This window comes from Equus asinus, chromosome 8 (assembly GCF_041296235.1).
Source record: "Equus asinus isolate D_3611 breed Donkey chromosome 8, EquAss-T2T_v2, whole genome shotgun sequence".
Lineage (NCBI taxonomy): Eukaryota > Metazoa > Chordata > Mammalia > Perissodactyla > Equidae > Equus > Equus asinus.
Window position 1 is genome coordinate 84821457 of NC_091797.1, and position 17191 is coordinate 84838647.

The 17191-nt window shown below is 37.4% G+C and overlaps 1 protein-coding gene across 3 annotated transcripts in view; it reads left to right on the top strand.

Moving 5' to 3' along the window:
* The window catches only part of BICDL1 (BICD family like cargo adaptor 1), a 92840-nt gene that overhangs the window by 21903 nt on the left and 53746 nt on the right, over positions 1-17191 (top strand). The gene's annotated exons all lie outside the window — the stretch shown is intronic.

Consider the following 17191-nt stretch of genomic DNA (forward strand, 5'->3'; position numbering starts at 1 on the left):
GATAATCACAGATTTGGGTGAATTCCTTTGAAGATGTAACTTGATCCAGAATCCGCAAAATAAAGAAAAGTGGTATGCTTTTCAGATTGCCTTGCGGTAGGATAGACCCATCCATGGTTATATTAGGTAGGCTAACACCATTATAACAGATAAAATGTAAGATCTCAATGGCATCACATAATAGAAGTTTATTTCTCATTCTCATAACAGTATTCCTGTTTACACATGAGGGGGAAAAAATAGCATCATGTTTTAATGGAAAGAATTGGCCTGGAAAACAGAAGACCTCAGTTCTAGTCCATGCTCTGTCACTTTCTGACTTAAATAAATCCTCACTCTGGGTCTCAGTTTCTGTGTCAGTAAAACAAGGGGATTGAAATAGATGGTTCTTTTCACTCTCTAAATGTCTGCCTGTATATATGTGATCTCTATTAAAAAGAAAATTCTTAAGGGGGACATTCTCACATTATGTGGCATATTGTGAGTCTGATAGTTTTGTAATGCTGCATTCTTTATGTACAGGAATGCATTCATCCTTCTCTATGACCAGGGGCTGCTGCTCCTCTCACCAAAATTCAGTGCCTCTATATAATGAGAAATAGAGTTTGAGCTGATTGGTGCCACAGCAAAATTTACTTTCCATTCCAGTCATGACACATGAGGTACTTTCCCTGCACACAGCTGATGATGTGGGCAGTGAGGAGGTGTTTACGTGCTTTTCCTGTTTAAAATTATGCAGCATAGTAATAAGGTTTTACGAGGCTGACATTCTCAACTCTCTACGAAGTCAGATTTTCCACATTGCCCTAATAGTAGTCGGATTCAGTGCTGCATGTTTGTCATTTGCAGAACTGGAAGAATTCCCCTTACACACACCTCTCATCATCAGTTGCTAGGTTACAGCTTTTTACATTGTCCCAGTCTGGTGCTGTTGCTATGGATACTAGTTGTTCCTCCTCCTATGGCACTGTTCTGCTCAGGCTCAGAGTGCAGGTAAGACGTAACTATGATGTCAGAGATGTTTTAGCATATGACTTTCCCTCTACATTAATGATAAGATCTAAGTAATAGATATCAATTCCATGTTTTCTAACATTATATAAATTAAGGAAACGAGGTATTAGCTGAATCATGGACATACTCCATCACTTAGGATGTTTATTCCATTATTATTCTGCAGAAGTAAAACTGCCAGATAGGAGACCTGCCATACTGTGTCCAGTTCATGGTGGACCAGCATCCTGCCTCCTATAGGAATATCCATGGAATATAATCATTATCTTTGACATTGCCCTTAAAGGTTAGGGACATGTGGGGATGCTCTTTGTTAAACCTAATTTATCTAAATGATAATGCCTATGGTCTAAGTTGTATTGCTGTTTATCATCACACATGGTTGTATTTGCTTTCCTGCTAGGTTTTAGAAACGTGAAGGCAGGGACTGTGTCTTTAACTGGTTTTTATGCCTGACAATGGCAGCGATCCAGAAAAGGCTTATTGATTTGTTCTGAAGACTGAAAGAGTAGGTAATTACTAATTTGACTTAGATTTCTAGCATAGTGTTTTAAGATGGTAAGAACCTCTTCAAATGACAGTTTTAAAGGTTGAGCTTAACCCATGTTACTTAGCTCTCACCAAGTCTGACTCTTTGATCTCACAGTGGAAGAAACAACTAAGGTCCTAAGAGGATGTGACTCATTTAAGGTCACAGAGCAAGTTAAGCTGTGGTTTGTGCAAATGTGTGTTGTAAAAAGTCTGTAAAAAACAGTTTAAAATCTTTTCAGTAAAATTAATTTTGTTTACTTAAACAATAGTGTTTTGTTTTATACAGTCTGTTTACTTAAAAAGCTGGCAGACAGACATACATTATTAAAAAGGAACTTCAGTGTTTAACAGGAGCCCTGTGAAAAGCACACCAATTTTTTTTTCAAATCAACTCAAAGCCTTGCATTCTACTTAAATATTTAAGTTATTCCTCAAAAACCAGATTGAAATTGAACATAGCATAGAATTGAAGCCAATCTTTTGATGTTACATCCTATTTAAAAACTGGCAGAATTCAAATTAAAAAGTCATCCCTTGCATGTGATGGTACTTTCTAAAGTGAAAGGAATTTTTTTTACCAAATGGAGTCCTTTTTTTGGGAAAAAACAAAATGAATGAAAATGTGTCTTCTGAAACAGACTGCGGAAGGTGTCAGTTAAGGACGTTCACTGTCGGTAGGGGAGAAAGACAAATCCCGTGAGAGTCAGGGAAAGTGACAAAGCAGAAGCCCTCAAGAGATGACGTGTAATTCCAGATGAACCTCCCCTCCTTCCCAGGACCCGAGATTCAGAGAGTCAGCCCCTCCTTTCCCTTCTTACTGCTGTTCCCTTGTTGACTCTCTCTGAACTTCATGCAGCAGTACCCCACATGTCTCCCTGCCTGTATGTTCTTCCCCTCCATTTTTGCCCATTGTCAGGTTCCCTTCCTTCATGGACGTTCTGAACAACTCATTGCCTTCAGGGGACACCCCTTTACCTACCAAATAAGGTTGAGACTCCTTGGCATGGCATTCAAAGCCCTGTACCATCTGGACCTAGCACACATTTCCATCCCTGTCTCCCACTATCTTTCTGTTTGTGCCCAATGCTTCACACAAATTAGTCTGTTTCCTGAGAATGCCCTGCGCTTTCACACCTCTCATTGTCTCCTCCCATTGCCACCTGTTGGAAATTTCCCCAGTCCTTAAGGCCAGACTCAGTTGCCACTTCCTTCATGAGGCCTTTGCTGTTGTTCCCCCACCAATTTTCATCTCTCCTACTGACCACCAGCACTTTCGTACCTTTCTTTTGTCACTTACAACTGCTATCTATTATGATTAATTCATGTTCTTGACTCTGTTTAGTTAAGGCTGTGCACTCAGGGCACTTCCCAGAGAGCTGAGCACCTTGTCTGAAATATAGATGCTTGTAAGTATTAAAACTACATTCACAGGGCTGGCCCCGTGGCCGAGTGGTTAAGTTTGCGCGCTCCGCTGCAGGCAGCCCAGTGTTTCCTTGGTTCGAATCCTGGGCGCGGACATGGCACTGCTCATCAAACCACACTGAGGCAGCGTCCCACATGCCACAACTAGAAGGACCCACAACAAAGCATATACAACTATGTACCCGGGGGCTTTGGGGAGAAAAAGGAAAAAGTAAAATCTTTTAAAAAAAAAAAAGAACTACATTCACAACTCAAGCATGTATTACTTAGTTTTCTGGTTCAAATGTACAGCAAATTTGACTGTTTACTAAAAGATTTTGCCCACCTGGAGAATTAATATTTTACTTCCTTTAATGTACATTCTTTTTTTTTAGGAAACTATTTTTTTATTAACTTTAAAAAAATTTTTGAGATATAATTGACATATAACATTATGTTAGTTTCAGGTGTACAACATAATGATTAATATTTGCATATATTGCAAAATGATCACCAAATGTACACTCACTCTTGCTGGATTCCTTTACCATTGTCTATAGCGCTGGTTTCCAATCTCTCAGTTTGAGGACCCTCCCCTTTTAAAAATATAATCCAATGATGTGCAGCATGTTTGAATGGCCTCATTGAGGTATAATTTAGATTTTATAAAATTCACCCCTTGTAAGTGTATAATTAAGTTATTTTTAGCAAATGTATAGAATTGTGCAATCATCACCGTAATCCAGTTTTAGAACATTTCCATAACCCCCCCACACACACAAAAAAAAGCTCCCTCATGTGTCCTTTTCAGTCGGTCCCCACTCCCATCCTCACTCTCAGCTCCAGGCAAACAATGATCTTTCTGTCTATATTGATGTACCTTTTCTGGATAGTTCATATAAATGGAATCAGTATGTAGTTTTTTGTATCTGCTCCTTTCATTTAGCATAACATTTATGAGGTTCACTTATGTTGTAGCACATATCAATAGTTCCTTTTTACTGCTGAATAGTATTCCATTGTGTGGATATATGCATTTTGTTTATCCATTCACTGCTTGATGGACATTTGGATTGTTTCTAGTTTTCGGCTATTATGAATAGTACTACTATGAACATGAACTTGATTCACGTATGTGTCTTTGTGTGGACATATGTTTCATTTCTCTTGAGTAGATACTTAGGAGTGGAATTGCTGTATGGTGTATCTCCGTGTAACTTTTTAAGAAACTGCCAAACTGGTTTTTATAGAGGCTTGTACCGTTTTACATTCCCACCAACAATGTATGAGGGTTCCAGTTTCTCCACAAGAGGACCCTATTTTTTTTGGTGAGGAAGATTGTCCCTGAGCTAATACCTGTGCCAGTCTTCCTCTGTTTTGTATGCAGGACGCTGCCACAGCATGGCTTGATGAGCAGTGTGTAGGTCTGTGCCCAGGATCCAAACCCGCAAACCCCAGGCTGCCAAAGCAGAGTGCATGAACTTAACCTCTATGCCACTGAGCCAGCCCCTCCCCTTTTTAATTTTAAAAAAATAATTATAGACTTTCACATGATAATAGATGCCATTTTAATATCTGCAGATTGATTAAAAATATGAGAAGGACACATTATTGGGGATTTAGTAATATTTTTAGAAGGATTTATGTTCTGTAATCACAACAGCATTTAATGATGATGTATTCAATCCAGGCAGTGCTTTGTGTGCACTCTTAGAGCAATTCAGTGTCCCCCAAGGATCCACAATTGGGAGCTACTGGTCCAGGTGACTTGTTCAGAAGTAAACATAAGCTATTTTGTGCACTTTTTTTGTATCATCTGTCAAATAGACACCTACTTCATAGAGTTGTTTGAAACCTAAATGAAAACATGTCAAGCATTTGGCCCATAATAGGTGCTCAATTAGTCACAGCTGTTACTACTAGGGATCAGCATGACCTAATAGAGTACAGGCTTTGGAGCCATTCAAGTGAGAATTCTAACTTAGCTGAACCAGGCTTAGTTAATTGCAGTCTCTACTTAACCTTGGAGTGGAGACTATATGGATTCTTGGAAACACTTGTTTCCGTACTTGCTGACTTCAAATTACTATTTGTTTCTTCTCATTTCCTTTAGTTTCATCTTTGTTGAATAGAAACCTTCTTCTCCTCCCCACCCCCAGTTTATCAAAGTCACTTAGCAAATGTTATTTCTGTGTTCTAAAGCTATAATGCTCATCCCTGATTGCACATTAGAATCACCTGGACAGCTTTTGTGCTGAATGCTGATGCCTGGGTCCCACCTCCAGAGATTCTGGTTAACTGCTATGGGATGTGACCTGGGCATCAAGATTTTTAGAAGCAAGGTGATTATAATGTGTGGCCAAGGACGAGAATTATTCTAATATGAAACCAGGATTGGTGATAGCTGTTCTTGCCTAATTTAGTGTCAACCAAACAATGTTACAAGTATCTTAATTCCTTCATCAGTAAAGGGATTGAGCAAAATGGAGTCTCTGGGATACCCTGTTAGAATGACACCAAGCCACTGGAAGAACCTCGCAGGTAAGCCTTTCTTCCACCTGGTAGCAGAGTCAGTGTCTGAAAGGAGGTTGTGTGACATAAAAGCAAAAACCTTAAATCTTATTGAAGTCAGGGCATATTTCATCCATCATCAGTCCTTCTAGGATGCAGTATGGCATAGTGAAATGGATTCAAATTTTGGCATTAGATGAATCTGGGTTTATTTTGGCTCTATTGATTACTAGCTGTGTTGGTTAAGGTTCAGAGAGTTTGCAATTGCATATTTTCCTCATTTGGAAGAAATAGGGATTATTAAAAACAGAATCATCCATCATGCAGAGTTGTTAGGATTGTGGACAGTATATAAAGTTATTAGCATACTTCCTGGCTTAGTAAGTAGCAACTGTACTTGTACTGCTCCTCGTGCTGTGTCTCACCAACTGGGCATTAAAGCCCAGGGACTATGAAGTTAGAGGCTGTCTTAGACTTGTTTGTATCTCTGGTGCCAATCATAGTGCCCTGTGCTCAGAAGGGTTTAAAGTTTGATGATGATACAGAAAACAGAAACATTTTATTTCATTTTTTTTTAAAGATTGGCACCTGAGCTAACATCTGTTGCCAGTCTTCTTTTTTTCCTTCTTCTTCTCCCTAAAGTACCCCTGTATGTAGTTGTATATTCTAGTTGTAAGTGCCTCTGGTTGTGCTCTGTGGGACACTGCCTCAGCATGGCCTGATGAGCGGTGCCATGTCTGCGCCCAGGATCTGAACCGGCGAAACCCTGGGCCGCCGAAGCAGATCACGGGAACTTAACCACTCGGCCACGGGGCCGGCCCCAAAATTTTATTTCTTTTGAAAAAAGTCTGACTGGTTCACCTCATAGGTAAATAATTAACAGAGATGTGGCATTATAACATTAGTGCTCAGCAAGTAAATGTTGCTACACATTATTTTAATGGCAATATTCTTTCATTTTTGTTTAATGAGATTCATGGTCAAGGTCATGCAATGTCATACAATCCAGGGACAAAAATAGTAGCACCTAGTATTTAGAAAGAAATACTTCAGTACTTACAGCAAGTGTAATGTAAGCAAGAGAATAGTTATGAGGGACAGCTGTGAAAAATTACCAGGCAAGGAATGAGAGAAAGGTCAAAACAGGTTAGGATGAATAGAGAAGCCAAAATCAGAACATACAAGAGAAATGCAGTTCATCATATATTTTTTTCCTAGCTCTGTCCACAGAGGGCCTAGAAGCAAGGAAATATTGGTAGTAATGAGTACTCCGAATGCCTACATTTTACTTTCTAAATATTGTTCCCACTAAAAGGAACCAGAGCTCCTTGGAGAAACGACTAATTCCAAGTCTAGAATAGGAATTTGATGGGGTGAGCCTGAGATATCATCTTGTGCTAGAAGCAAGAAAGCTTTCAAAATCTAATGGAATTATTATACTTCAGTTTAAAACAAACTAATGGAGTTGTGTCAAAGGGACACAGAAGTCAGTTTGAAGGGACTCCCACTGGCTAAAGTTGGGACAGTTGGAGCATTAGGGAGAATGATGATTACAATTGATTTATACACGTGAATATATAAAAGTCCATGAATCCATACTACTACTCAGAAAAGAGAAAGCTCTCCTCCACGCCATCATCAGCATTAAAAATTACTCTCATATCAGCTCCTTACTCTATATACTGACAAAAGAAAGAACTGAGCATTTTTCCAGGGACAACTGTTTTTTTAAGGTAACTGAATGGCTCTAGGTGATGAGGGTGTGCCCTTCTTTACATAAGAATGCCAGCTAATATTTGTAGAAGTAATGATGTAATTAGAGAATCACCATGTCAGCTCCTAATAAAATAACTGATTCAGGCAACAATCATCTACAGATGATACAAATCATTAGGTGAAAGATAGATGGAGAACTGGACATACCACCCCACAGATTAATTGATTATTTCAAGGGGAAAAACACAACTTTACAAAAGAGGAATTACCTTAACCTGGTGATCTATCTTGGCATCACAAATAGTATTACAACCATGCGTTACGTGCTTCTCGGTTGGGATGCAGTAGGAGGTAAACAGCATCACCTGTGAAGTGTTTTTGTGAAAATTGTTTAACCTGAATCTATTTAAGAGTTTTAGATTGACCTTCAGTTTATAGAAAATACAGGGGTTAGAGCAAACTATGGCCCTCAGGCCAAATCCAGCCCAAGGCCTGTTTTTGTATAGCACTTGAGCTAAGAATGGTTTTTATGTTTTTACAGGATTATAAAAATAAATAAACCAAAAAACCAAGAATATGTGGCCCACAAGACTAAAATACTTACTTTTTGCATCTTTAAAGAAAAATTGCTGACCCTGTTTTAGAGGATCAAGTCCATTGACTTTACAAGAAAGCAATCAGACAAATCCAGAAGTGGACATCTTATCGGAAAACTGGCTGGGTCTATTCAATTTCCTAGAAAAACTGAGGAGATAGAGCATGGGAATTTATTCAAGATTGAAAGAGACTTAGGACAGTAATCCCTGGGACATGGCAAACAAAAGAAGTGAGCCCTCCAATTGCCCCATTCTGCCTTAAGTTTCTAGGCTCTGGCATCAGGAGCAGAAACTGAAGCAGAGTCTGAGCTGATGTGGAGCTGAGAGTCTGGGGAGACCAGTGCAGCTGCCGTTCATAGGACAGAGTACCAGAAAGAAGAAAGATACTTAGAACCACAGAGATCTGTCAAAGGTCTCCCTTGAGTACTCACAGACTGGTCAACACAAGCATGTGAGCAAACTTCCCAAAATTGGGGATTTGAAGAGATTAGAGGGAATGTTGTCCACTGTTCACACAGTGGTAGCAATAGGCACTGTTACTACCAGCCAGATAGGAAAATTTCATAATTCATGAGGCATTAGGTAGAGTACTCGGGAAGGTTTGCCTTAGTAATAGGTTATAATTAGCTCTGCACTTAGGCCTGCGTAACGAATCTTCAAAACAAGATTCAGAAGGATCAAAATGTGTCCAGGTAACTTAACTGTATTCCAAAACGATACAAAAATATCTAACACCTTATGAGGTAAAATTTACAATGTCTGGCATCAAATCAAAGATTATCAGGCATGCAAAGAGGCAAGAAAACATGATCCATAAAAAGGAGAATAATCAGTCAATTGAAACTGATCCAGAGCTGACACAGATACTAGAAGAGATGAACATTAAGAGAGTGGTTACAACTTACCTTTTGTAGGATCAGAGGTTAACTAGGGACGTGGAATGTATAAAACAGATCCAAATAGAACTTCTAGAAATGAAAACTATAATGTCTGAGATGAAAAATACACTGGATAGGATTAATGGCAGATTAGACATTGCAAGAGGAAAAGATTAGAGAATTTGAAGGCATAGCAATAGAAATTATCCACAATGAAACATAGAAAAGAAGAACTGGAAAGAGCGTCAGTGAGCTGTCGGCCAACTTCAAGTGGCCTAATATATGTGAAATTAGAGTCCCAAAAGAGAGAGGGCTACGGAGAAAATATTTGAATACATAATGGCTGAAAATTATCCAAACTTGATGAAAAATATAAATGCACAGATCCAAGAAGCTCAGTGAACCTCAAACATGATAAATGTGAAGAAAATACACTGTCAGTTATCAGTTTATTGCATTTCAGTTCCAAATGCACCCTTCAATATATGCTCTGAGATAAACAAAGAATTGTTTTAAGTTTTTCTTCTTTAAAGTGGGCAAGATGTTAAGCTTTCTTAGTAGAGGGTGCTGGTGCTGGAGGGCCACTGTAGGAGAAAGAAGCCCTTCTGCTGTTTCTGGCACAGGCTGGGGAGTGGAAGTGTGGGTGTGAGGACGTCTGGTGGAGACTTCCCCAGAACCTGGTCTGTCTGCAATGTTTGTACTCTTGTCCTTTCTTCAGCTGTCTCAACATGTAAACTAGAGGCTTCATATGACTGTGCTCTGAAGACCTCCTGCCCCCACCAACACTTGGACTCCCTGCTGCATGTTGTTGGTTCCCAATTACCTGCTCCCCCACCTGTACTCCAGAGGGTAGCTTATTGTTTGCCTGGGGACTCCAGACTACTTCTGGCCTGGCCAAACCAACAAACTTCTTTGCTATCCAGTGGGCTAAACCATAACTTCTCCCAGTGAGGTCTGAATCCTTTTAAGTTTGTCTTTTATGGGTACTCTCATTCAGCTATAAGGTACCATATAAAATTTCCTTATTTCTTTTAGTTGCTCTTTATCATAATGATCCTTTCTATTAAATTTCCCCTTTTAATCTACTGTGTGATTTCTGTTGCCTGATTGGACCCAACCACTACATACACCAAGGCACATAATAATCAAATTGCTCAAAAGCAGTGATAAGGAGAGAAGTCTTAGAATCCGCCAGAGAAAAAGACACTATATAAAGAGGAACAAAGATATGAATGACATTAGATTTCTCATAAAAAATAACACATGTAGGAATATAATGGAGAAATATCTTTAAAGAACTGAAGAAAAAATCTGTCAACCTAAAATTCTCCACCCAGTAAACGTGTTTTAAAAGTGAAAGTGAAAGACGTTTCAGACATACAAAAGCTGAGATAATTCATCAGCAGACTCACACTATAAGAAATGTTAAAAGAAGTCTTTCAAGCAAAAGGAAAATGATACAAATGGAAATCTGAATCTATACAAAAGAATGAAGAGCATTAAAATGGTAACTACATGTTTTTCTTATTATGTAAACCTCTTTAAATGATAATTGACTCTTTAAACAAAAATAATGACAATGTATTATGGGATTTATAATATATATAAACATAATATGGATGGCAACAATAGCCGTAAGGCCAAAGGGAAGAAATGGAAGTATAAGTTCTTACACTTTATGTGACCTGTGTGTGAACTTCTTATACTATATATGATATCAGTTGACGATAGACTGTGATAAAGATGAAGGTATTACACCCTAAAGCAACCACTAAAATAACGAAACAAAGAATTATAGCTTTATAATATAATGTATCTTCTATATAGATATAATACCTATAGAAAAGATAAAAAGGAATTATAAAAAATACTTCATTAATGTTTTAAAAGGCATAAAAAGAGGAAAAAGAGAATGAAGAACAGTTGCCACAAATAGAAAACAAATACAAGATGACAGACTTGAGCTGAAACTTATCAATAAATCACATTAAATGTAAATGGTCAAAATAACACTAGATAAAAAAGCAGAGACCAACTGATTGGATTAAAAAGCAAGACATTAATAAATTAAAAATAAAAGGATGGAAAAATTATAGCATGTTAACAGTAGTCAAAAGAAAGCTGGAGTGGCTACATTATTTACTATAAAATAAGTACATTTCAGAGCAAAGAATATTACCAGCAGTAGAGAAGTTGATTTCATAATGATGAAGAAGTGAATCAAGAGGGCATAACAATCCTAAGTGTTTATGCCTTTTATAACAGAGTTTCAAAATACATGAAGCAAAAAGTGATAGAACTGCAAGCAAAAACAGACAAACTCACAATTTGGTTTATCTCTCTCAATAATGGATAGAACAAGTAAACAGAAGAAAAAAAGCAAGGATATAGAATACTTAAATCAACTATCAGTCAACTTAACCTGATTAGAACTAGACCTATTAGAACACTCCACCTAACAATATCAGAATGTACATTAGTTTCAAGTGTACATCTTACCAAAATAGACCATATTTTGGGTCATTAAAAAAGAGTCTCACTATGGGGCTTTCCCTGTAGCTGAGTAGTTAAGTTCACACGCTCTGCTTCGGTGGCCCAGGGTTTTGCCAATTCGGATCCTGGGCGTGGACTTAGCACCACTCATCAAGCATACTGAGGCAGCATCCCACATGCCACAACTAGAAGGACCCACAACCAAAATATGCAACTATGTACTGAGGAGCTTTGGGGAGAAGAAGAAAAAATTAAAAAATAAAATATTTTTTTAAAAAAGAGTCTCAATAAATTTATAAGGATTCAAGTCCTACAAAGTATGTTCTCTGACCACAATGGAATTAAATTAGAAATCAGTAGCAGAAAGATCTCTGGAAAATCTAAGCATTTGGAAAGTAAATAACACACTTCCGAAAAAAAACCCCTCTTGGATCAAAGAATAAATCAGAATGGAAATTGGAACATTTTTGGAACTGGATAAAAATGAAAACAACATATCCTAAGAGGTTGGGTGTTACTAAAGCAGTTCTTGGGGAAATTTATGGCATTAGATGCCTATATTAGAAAAGAAAAGAGTTTCAAATCATTGACCTCAGCTTCTACCTTAAGAAATTAGAAAAAGAAGAGCAAATGAAACTCAAAGCAAGCAGAAGAAACAAAGTAAAGATTAAAGTTGAACTCAGTGAAATAGAAAACAGAAAAAACAGTAGATAAAGTCAGTAAAACCCAAACCTGGTCCTTTGGGAAGATCAGTAAAACTGATAAACCTCCAGCTAGACTGATCAGGGAAAAAAAGAGAGAACCAATGTCAGGAATGGGAGAGGTGACATCACTACAGATTCTACAGATATTAAAAGGATAAGGGAATATTATGAGCAACTTTATGCCAATAAATTTGACAACTTTGGGTGAAATGGTAAAATTCCTTGAAAGACAAACTACCAAAGCTCACTCAAGAAGAAATAGTCCTAAGAGCCATATATCTATTAAAGAAATTGAAATTACAGTTAAACTTTTCCCCAAAGAAAAGCCTAGGACCAAATAACTTCACTGGTGAATTTTACCAAACATTTAAGGAAGAAATAGTACCAGTTCTACACAAGTTCTTCCAAAAACTTGAGGAGGAAGTCGTCTCAACTCATTCTATGAAACCAGCATTACCCTGATATCAAAACTGGATGGACATTACAGGAAAATAAAACCACAAACCAATATCCCTCATGAACATAAATGCAAAAACTTTATAAACAATATTTTAGCTAATTGAATCTAACAATATATTAAAAGAATAAAAAACAAGAATAAGTGAGATTTATTCTTGGAATTGGTGGTTTAACCTTCAAAAGTTAATATAATTCATACTAACAAATTAAAAAAGAAAAACCATTAACAAATTTAAAAAGAAAAACTGTGTGATTTTCTCAGTAGACACGAAGCATTTGTCAAAATCCAACATCAATTCCTGATGAAAACTCTCAGCAGTCTAGGGATAAAGGAGAACTTTTTCAGTGTGATAAAGGACATTTACAAAAACCTACAACTAACATTGTACTTAAATGGTGAAAGACCCCCTAAGGTCAGGAACAGGACAAGGATATCTGCTCTCCCAACTTCTATTCAACGTCATCCTGGAGGTTGTAGCCAGTACAGTCAGGAAATAAAAAGAAAGAAAAGGCCTCCAGAAAATAAAGGTAGAATTAAAACTGTCTTTTTCCACAGATAACGATTGCCTATGTAAAAAATATGATGGACCTACAAAAACTACTAGTAACTACTAGTAAGTTATGTTAGAAAGATTGCAAGATACAAGATCAATATACGAAGAGCAGCTGTATTTTTACATGCTAACAATAACAATCAGAAATTGAATTTTTTTTAAATGCCATTTACAATACCATCAAAAAAATGTGAAATGCTTAGATAATCTGACAAAAGATATGGAAGACCTGTATACCAAAAATACAAAACAGGGGCTGGCCCCGTGGCTGAGTGGTTAAGTTCGCGCGCTCCGCTGCAGGCGGCCCAGTGTTTCATTGGTTGGAATCCTGGGCGCGGGCATGGCACCGCTCATCAAACCACGCTGAGGCAGCGTCCCACATGCCACAGCTAGAAGGACCCACAACGAAGAATATACAACTATGTACCCGGGGGCTTTGGGGAGAAAAAGGAAAAAAATAAAATCTTTAAAAAAAAAATACAAAACATTGATAAGGGAACTTAGAGAAGAACTAAATAGATGGTGATATATACCTTGTTCTTGGGTTGGGAGACTCAATGTTGTTAAGATGTCAGTTTTCCCTAAATTAATCTATAGGTTCAACACAATCCCAGTCAAATCTGAGTAGGTTTTTTGGTAGAAATTGACAAGTAAAATATATCAGTTTGCTCTAAAATTCATATGATAATGCAAAGGACCTAGAATAGCCAAACAACTTTGAAAAAGAAGAACAAAGTTGGAAGGGTGACTGACGCTACCTTATTTCCAGAATTATTATAAAGCTACAGTAATTAAAACATTGTGGTATGGGCATAAAGATAGATGAACAGATAAATGGAACAGACTAGAGACTCCACAAATAAACACACACATATATGGACAATTGACTCTTGACAAAGGTGGAAGGTAGAGTGGTGGGGAAAGGATAACCTTCCCAACAAATGGTATTGGAAGAATTTGATATACATATGTTAAAAAAAAGAAAAAAGAAAAAGAACTTGGATCCATACTTTGTACCATACACAGAAATTAACTCGAGGGATTAGACACCCTAAAACCGTAAAACTTACAGAAGATACATAGGAGAAAATCTTTATGACCTTGGATTAGGCAAAGATTTCTTAGATAGGACACCAAACGCATGACCCACAAATTGATAAATTGGGCTTTATCAAAATTTAAAGCTTCTGCTCTTCATAAGACGTTGTTAAGATAATGAAAAGTGAACCACAAACTGAGGGAAAGTCTTTGCAAAGCATATATTTGAGGATTTGTATCCAGAATATATAAAGAACTCTCAAAACTCAATACGAAAGCAAACAACCCAATTTTTTTGAATGGGCAAAAGATTTGAACACACTTCGCCAAAGGAGATATGTATGTGCAAATAAGCATGTGAAAAGATGGCGAATGTCGTTACGCATTAGGGAAATACAAGTCAAAATCACAGTGAGATACCTACACACCTATTAGAATGGTTAAAATTTAAAAGACTTGTTACAATTAAAACTCTTATACACCAATGGTGGGAATATAATATAGTACAACCACTTTGGAAGAGTGTGACAGTTTCTTAGGAAGTTAAACGTACCCTATCATCTAGCCATTCCACTCTTAGATATTTGCCCAAGAGATAAGGAAATAGATGCTCATACAATGTTCAAAACAGCTTTGTAGTAGCAAAAAACTGGAAACAACCCAAATGTCCATTAGCAGGTGAATAGATAAAGTGTGGTATACAATACAATAGCATTCAGTAATAAAAAAGGAAAGTACTCTTGATACATAAACAACTGGGTGAATCTAAAAAGTAATTATTCTAAGTGGAAGAAGCCAAACAGAAAAGAACACCTATTATATAATTCCATTTATATAAAATGCTAGAAAATACCTCCCTATCTAAAGTGGTAGAGCAGATCAGCAGTTGGTGGAGAGACGGCAGGGTGGATGAGAGGGATTTCAAAAGGGTATGGGGACACTTTTGGGAGTGTTCACTATATACTTGATTATGGTGATGGTTTCGTGGGTATATACATTTGTCAAAACTTATCAAATCGTATACTTTAAATATGTGCAGTTTATTGTATGTCAGTTATACATCAGTAAAGCTATTTTTTAAATAAGATATATTAGTACAGTTGGCATTTGAAGATATACTGTGTACCAGAGAATATTAAGGAACTATTTTTAATTTCTATAGATGTGAAATTGTATTGCGGTATGTAGGGAACATCCCTTTTTTTAGAGCTTCATATTGAATATTTTTGTAGAAATTGATAAGTCTAGTTTATCAGTTTGTGCTAAAATTCATATGGAAATGCATATGAATATGGATTCATAGAGATGAATATCCTAATGTCTGTGATTTGTTTTAAAATACTTTAGAAAAAAATTGATGAAGCAAATAGAGCAAAACATTAACATTTAATACTTCGAAGTGATGGATATAGGGGCATTCATATAGAATTTTCTCTACTTTTCTGTACTTCTGTACTTTTTTTATACTTTTCTACTTTTTAAAGTACATTCTCTACTTTAAATGAATGTAAAAAGATATATTTGTCATTCAGAACAGTGGATTAGAAGCTGGGTAGGTAAGAACGTGGAAGATAACATGTGCTATGGACTGAATTTTGTCCCCCCAAAATTCGTATGTTGAAGCCCTAACTCTGCCATGTGATGATATTAGGAGGTGGGGCCTTCAGGAGGTAAGTAGGTTTAGATGAGGTCATGAGGGTGGAGCCCCCACGATGGGATTAGTGTCCTTATAAGAAGAGGAACAGAGACCAGAGCTCTCCTTCTCTACCAAGTAAGGACACAGTGAGAAGGCAGCCATTGGTAAACCAGAATGAGGGTCCTCACCAGGAACAAAATCTACCAGCATCTTGAGCTTGGATTTCCCAGCCTCCAAAACTGTGAGAAATAAATGCCTGTTGTTTAAGCTACCCAATCTATGGTATTTTGTCATGGCAGTCTGAGCAGATTAAGACAATATATAAGAGAAGGCTGTGCCCAGTCTAAACCAGCAGGAACTAGGCACTCATCCGAAAAAGAGCAAGGTGGATCCAGTATCCAGTGAGGCCCTTCTTCCTCGCCTGTGGATGGTTGTCTTCTCGTTGAATTGTCACGTGGCAGAGAACCGAGAGAGGAAGCAAGCTGTCTTCCTGTAAGGGCACTAATCTCATTCATGAGGACTCCATCCTCATGAGCTAATTACCTCCCAGAGTCTCCACCTCCTAATACCGTGACATTGGGGATTAGGATTTCAACATAGGAATTTCGAGGAGACACGAACATTCAGTCATAACAATATAATAAATGAATTTTCAGGAAAATGTTATAATCAATCAAGATATAATATTAATATAGTGATTATTTATTGATTATGTAAATATGACACCAAAATTACTGTTTTGTAATGTATATGTTTATGTCATTACTCCTGTATCTTTATTACTCCCACTATGTTTTCTAAGTAATAAAATATTTTAAAGAAAAAGGTCAAAAACAGTAGAAGATAAATTTAAAGCGTCTATACCAAGGAAATACACTAACAAGTGAGGCAAAGGGCTTCTTCAGCTCAGGTTTTACGGATTCCTGTGGAGGGAAGGACCAGTCACAGACGCGACTTCTCAGCACCCCCAGCACTTGTTGGGGTGGGGCGTGAGAGAAGTTCCTGCTGCGCTGTCGTTTGGCTTTGGCTTGTCAGTCAGCTTGTTTGCTTCCCTTGCTGTCTCCATGGATGTGCTCTGTAGTATGAAATCTCTGTGCTTTGGCCTGACAAAGACTTGTGACTACAAGAAGTTGTTGTTTTCCCCACATCCAGGTGAGTTGGAGTTGGTTTTAAACTATGGTGGAAATTCCATGGGGAAACTGGAGTCATATAAAGAATGTGAGTTATTGAGTATTTCAGTCCTTGAAATGAGAAGAGAATGAGAATGGTGGAATAATCTCAGATCCCTTTGAAATAAAGTTGAATGTCATCCTATTCCCCTTGAGGTATCACTTTACCGTGAAATTGCTTGCAGCATTTTTGTGCTATGTAATTTTATTTGTTTTCATATATTATCTAATTTGAGACTTATAACTGTATCATTAGATATTATTATCTCTTTTTTACAGATAAGGAAGCTGAGTCAGGTATTATTATCCCCATTTTACAATAAGGACACTGAGACCCAGAGAGGCTGTGATTTGCCCAAAGTTGATCAGCTAGGTCCTGCACAAACTGTCATATTGTTGTCACTTTTTGTGTTCTATCATGGCTCTTTTTCCTCAGACTTCTTTGAGATCTTTAAAAATTTTGCAGTTTTCACTCCCCAGGTGTTGTTGAA